This window comes from Dermacentor andersoni, chromosome 1, assembly GCF_023375885.2.
Source record: "Dermacentor andersoni chromosome 1, qqDerAnde1_hic_scaffold, whole genome shotgun sequence".
NCBI lineage: Eukaryota > Metazoa > Arthropoda > Arachnida > Ixodida > Ixodidae > Dermacentor > Dermacentor andersoni.
The window spans coordinates 204,515,516-204,521,707 of record NC_092814.1 but is presented as its reverse complement, the minus strand read 5'-3'; positions in this window follow the sequence as shown (position 1 = coordinate 204,521,707).

Sequence of the window (6,192 nt, the reverse complement as noted above, 5' to 3'; positions counted from 1 at the left end):
TTAAGCTATGGAATATAAGAATCTTGATATAAGGTTATGTGACACTTTGACTGAGCTGTAGGTTGAGTATTATTTTTGTTGCGCTCTATATATGGATGCCATAATCAAACGCTCTTCAGCTTCAACAAAACATGAGCGGAGTCATATCTCCTCCGCGTTGTGCAGCTCTTAAGAAGCATGCCGGGAAGAGTATCGCCGATGGGGTCTTTTTGTAACGGTCGTGTCGCGCTTTGTTGCTTTAACGACGTTTTGACGCACTTCGATTTGTTGGCGTCCGCTGACCAAGCGTGTGGAGTCACTCGTGCCGCGTGGTGCAGTTACTAAATAGACTGCTAAAGGTGCGAGAGCCTCTGGAAAGAAACCATTCCGCCGTGCAGCAGCAGTATGTTTGGCACGCTGCGTTGCCGCTGCAAGGAGCCGCATTGCTGTTGGACAGTTTTAAATGTTCTTCGCTTACGTAAGAGGGATGAAGATCGCTTATGTTGTGACTGCTGTAACCAATGCCGAAGACAGCAATAAATGTCACCTAGGTAAGCAGTGCTTCTTGTTCAAATATTTATCTGCTGGCGTGTGTGTGTGTCGTATATTTCACCGTCAATTCATGCTGCATGCTTACGCTACTAAGATTTCTTGAAGCGAACTACTTGCTCGCGTCAAAACCAGTTTTTTTTTTTTTTTTTTTGTATCTCTGTCAGTCACCGTGTTGTTATTCTTAAAGCTCGAGTATATGTTGCACTTTTGTGCGTGCGCACAGCATTATACTTCATGCACGGAACTGGTGTTTTGTGCTTATATGGTGATATGCTTACAAATTAATTGTAAGCTATCCTTAATAAAAGAACAATAACTGCAGTAATTCAGTTTGTAATCACTTGATATCGCGTTCTTACTGTTAAACTGTCACATTCTTGCGATGTTCTTTTTTGTACTGGAGTTGAGTGCGAACTGACTTGGGAATTAATTTGCATTAATTAGTTTGAATTGATTATTAACTTTTAATTAATTTATCTTGAATTTTTATTGTTACCAAAATTTTCCTCATAGCGCATACTCAAAAAATCTTGTGTGTTTAATTATATGTTCTCTGGTAATATTTTATCTGTTTGTGGGTTATTTATGCTTCTCTCATTACATGTTGATAGCTGTTTGCAGTGCGACTTAAACAATTAACTATAAGGTTATGAGATTACTATTCCGTCCTTGTAGGCTCCACTGCCCAGCAAGGAGATCGGAGAATTGCCAGCTGACATACTGACAGCAAAGATACACGATTGTCCTCTCAACAGGGCTGAGATCGTCTTCCTTATTATAGTCTAAAACCATTGTACACGGACCTTGAATATTTATGTCTATTTGCATCATTCCTGGTGCTGCTGTAGACATAAATGTGTGCTGCCAGGCAGCGCTGTGCTCGAAGGTTCTTTTATTATTGCTTCATGGCCGTGAAGAAAAAAAAGAGAGCAAGGGAAGATGTATTTTTTGTGGTGAAGTGAAAATGATTAATTAGCTTGTTTTGTATATGGAAATAAAGTAATCATGACATTTTCATTAAACGTTTTGTGTCAGCTTTTTTTCTCACAGCTGCTACACACATTTTCCGTAATGTGGAATATGCTGCCTCATACCTCAATGAATTTAGTTTGGTACAGGCAATGTTGCGTGCAGGAATGCGTAGTAGTTCTGAAATGTGCCACCTTTGCCGATGTGCTTTCCACGTGTGGAAAATATGATTATAAATCTCACTATAATGCGATGACGGCATCATACTGTTTGCAGAAAGCTTTCTTTTAGCATGGATCACAGCAAAGAAATATGTTGTGGGTCCAACCTTTATAGAGTTCATTGACCTCTGCAAAAGCAGCACACGTATTTAACCAATTATTCTCTGTTTTGCACGTTTAATCCTCAAATTACGGAGTATATGTGCCCACTTATTTAAAAAGGTACAACTTTTATGATGCATCGTGCCTCCTATACTAATTGCTGCAAGCTGCCTTGTGTAAATGGCATGCGCTGAAAAAATAGCAAGGCGGCAAAGGTGATCTATACGCTCAGATCTGGACTGTCTTTGAATACTAAAACTATAAATTTGAATTGGAATGTTGATTTCTCGGGAACAAGTTTATAGCAATCGCAACAGAATTTCCCCAATAATCGTTAGTATGAACATTACCAATACTTGACTGATTACGTGTAAATAACGAATTGTGGTTAACGGCAGAGCTGTTCAATCAGCACTCCGTATCCGGTTGCTGGAAGCATTGTGGCCGCAGAATGTTCTCATGAACACATACACCAAAGATGCCATAAAATGTATTGCTGTTCCAGTTGAGATGTCTATGTACAGAATGTTGCTGCAGAGCGTGCAGAAACAATAACTAAAACAGCAACGCACTTCATTGCAGATGCTGACTTACAACTTCCGGAACATCGTTTCAGGCACAATTTATTGGAAATCGGTATGCTTTCAGTACAGGGTGCCTTCAATATGCTATGACATGACCTCTAAAGAAATGAAGAAAGTTAATTAGTAAAATTTTCCTCCTAAATAATTGTATTGTCTATCGCGCAGGTTCCGATTTCTGTCGCCGCTATGATGTTTTCGCAGCAATGAAATATCATTTTGTCTTAAAACCTGCATATTTATTAATTTTGGACCGAGTCATGTCCAAGAATCTTGGACGTAGCCCCTCAGGCGATCTTTATCAACTTTTTTTGTAATCTTTCGTATAGGCATAGAGTCTTGCACGTCTTCATAAGAGCGTCTTTCTGCGCAAGCCCATGAATTTTGTACATGGCTCCTTCGGCCATCCATTGAACTTCCCTGCAGTGCATTAACGTAACTCATTGAGCAACGCTTTCAAAAAATAGTATTTCAGAAGGTTAGGCGAAGTTCAAACACTTTCCGTTAGCTACAGCATACTTTTTTTCCTGATAACATATACGCGTTTACGGCACTTTGTCGTAGTTACGACTATGTGCCTTATATGCCCATATATTCAGGAGAGTATCCTCCTGACGTAGCTAACTGAAGGTTGTTGAAATTCGGACGTTCTTTTGAAATAGAATTTATATCAAGTGCTGCTGAATGAATTAGGCTAGTGCATTGCGGTGAAGTTTGACGGATACCCGAAGAGTCAGTTGTGCTAAATTCATGGGCAGAATGACGCGCGCGTGAAGAGTTGCAAGACTGTATCCGTATACGAAATGTTACGATACAAAAAGACTACGTGTACCTATACACAACGTTACTATATACGTTTTAATTCATAGGTGCTCGAAATCTTGAGAATATGCCCCTGTATTAAAACAATTTTATTTCTGGTCTATAGGTGAACAAATACGCCCCTTTACTAAAAGTTACATGAGTAAAGGTTACTATGTTATTTCTATTTATAAGTACACGAATTTGTGAGAATATGCCCCTTTAATAAACGTTACCGTACTAAGAGTGTAGCGTTGCTGCTGGGAAGCTGTGCGCATACCACGCCGTATAGTGCATGTAGTGCATCTACTGGTCTAGCTGGACGGAACTGGTATAATATATATCTTTATTTTCCTGGACGTCGACAAACGCCGGCAGTTTTCCATGCGCGTCATTTCATGCGCCATCCAGGTGCGACACCAGTAACACCACTGCCGGTGTTCATAGCGCCAGCTCTGTGCCACGCCTGGTACCGGCCAGGAAGCTTTTTGCACTGCTTTCACTGCGCAGCAGCAGGATATTCGTGTGCTGCGCCGCGCCACGAGTTTACCGCCTGCGCGTATTTTTAGAAAACCACGCGAAGTGCTGGAGTGCAACGCCAGCGCTTTTAATTGCTTTCAATGCATCGACTTCTTGCGAAACTGCCAATGTTTTTTTTTTTTCTAGAGTTGATTTAGGCTTTGTGGATACAATGAGGATGCTATTACGTATATAGCGGACATAAGTCGCTATATTAACACGCATGTCGTCCCTTACCCGTACGCAATGTTTGACGTGTGTAATTACGAAGAAGGTATAGTATTATGCGATATGTCCGATTTGACGGGATGAAAACGTAAAGACATCCCTCGCGAAAGCTGCTATCGTATCCTGCGTCCCAAGCACACGCCGTCTATTAGTGTCCGTTGTGGAAGTCCCTACTTTGTAAGCAGGAAATATCAGCTACGTTGAAGTCTTGTTTCACTCTTCTTGGAAGAATGGAAAATGAGAGCCTTTTATGCGCATAGCTTAGTCTCTTTTCCATAGTTCAGCAGTGGTTGTAATAGCTAGCTGATTGAATAATTGTCTGCGGAAACATTCACAGTTCGCGTATATAGTTGATGACGCACAATGCAACATCCGGGGGGGGTATTAGCGCGGGGTGTGACCCGTTGCTTGGCACCGTTTCAAGTAGGCATTGTCGGATCAATTCGTCCGAAGCACTCATTATCGCAAGTGAGTCAAACGCCTTTGCTTTCCTCCGTGCCGTGAAGAGCAATATAAACGTGAAAAGGGCTCCACGTATTCTCATTTCCCGTTGTTAGCTCTTCGTAAAACCACTACTTGGTCTTTCTAGCGAAATATAAACTATTTTACTGCTCCTGCTTGTATCGGCCCTGAGTGATAGCAGGAATGGCGTTTTTAAAGACGCGGGCTACCTTAAAAACAACACCGAAATTACCCTCGCCTAAACACAACGTGGCGATGCTGTTACACTTCCTCCCTGAGGGGATGGATGGATGGATGGATGCTAAACTTTAATGAAGGTCCTGAGGTACGCGACTCAGTGCGATGCGGGCCGCTCCCGCGTTGGGACAGCCAGGCCATGCCCGACCGCTGCATCGTGGGCCCTCTGGACAGCCCATAGTTGCGCCCCGGGGATCATTTGCGATAAGAGAATTTACCTTAGCCCGCGACCATCGCCCAATGGGAAATCGCATGATGGGCGATCATGTATAGGCAGGGGGAACAGTGCAAGGGCAAAATTGCCTCTGTAATCGTGGCAAGCAAAATTGCCATCGCGGCTGCCACGTCGTTTGGGAAACGCACCGACAGACACTCTCTGCTTTGGCTGCCGCTTTCCCGACACCTTAGGCAGAGGACCACGGCACACGGACTGGGAGTAGCAGGTCGCTGGCCGGTGAGCTGAGGCTATAGGCACAAGTCGTCGGACTGCGACTTGGAGCACACCTTTTAAGCGAAGCGAATTGTAGCCTATTGACAGGAGGCTAGAGCAATGTACGCGATCTTAAACGCGTCATTCTTTGTTTAGGTATTTTCTAGGGAAAAAATTACAGTGTTTCGCTAATATACAGAAACTGGGCACAGAAAGACTACCAGAATCACTCCCCACGTTATGCTTAAATGTTTGAAATTAGTAAAGTTTGTTTTTCGTTTTTCAAAATGTCAGAATTTGTACGCTGTCCTCATCTATTTCTTTATATAATATACGTAACATACAACTTGGTTTGATCATTAAGCCTCTTTGCTGACCATTGCATTACCCATCGACAATAATCAAGGCAGTAGAGACGAAGTTATACTAGCCCGATTTAAAGATAAATAAATGGCGCAGCACCGGCACATCCAAATAAAGGCAAAGTTTTTGTATGTTTTGTAATTATAAACTCTGTATCATCTCCTCGTGACAGTTTTGAGTTGAACACGATGCCTGGATGCTTATCGATGGCAGTGTGGCTATGCCTACGTGATTTATTACGTAATAACTGAAACTTGCCATTTCAGACAGCCTTATCACTTTATCAAAAGTGTGTTACTATTCATGATTTTGTATGGCTGTTATCTGTATTCCTGCAATAATACTTTGTTTTTGTATCATATATAACGAAATGCGCATGTGTACCATTTAACCATATGCGCTTTTTTTTGCGTTTTACAATCGATGTTCTACTTGAGAGGGTGCTCCTATATTGCGCTAAATGATCTTTTTTTTTCAGTTTACGTTCTATTTTGCGTTGGTATTCATCACTTGGCGCATTTTATTTTTCCCATTATTGATATGAATGCTAGCTTGCTTCGTTTTGTTGTAGTTCTCCTTGATAGTTTTCGTTCTGCAAGTTCCCTCATTGAGGTCCTCAGAGTACTCAATTTTAAATCGAATTTTAGTTTTTCAGAAGTGGTACTTTAAAAAATAGTCGACCTTACTTCCCCCAAAAAAGAGCAAAATAATCATTGTGCTTTCTAGATTTGTCGCTTTTGTAACGAAA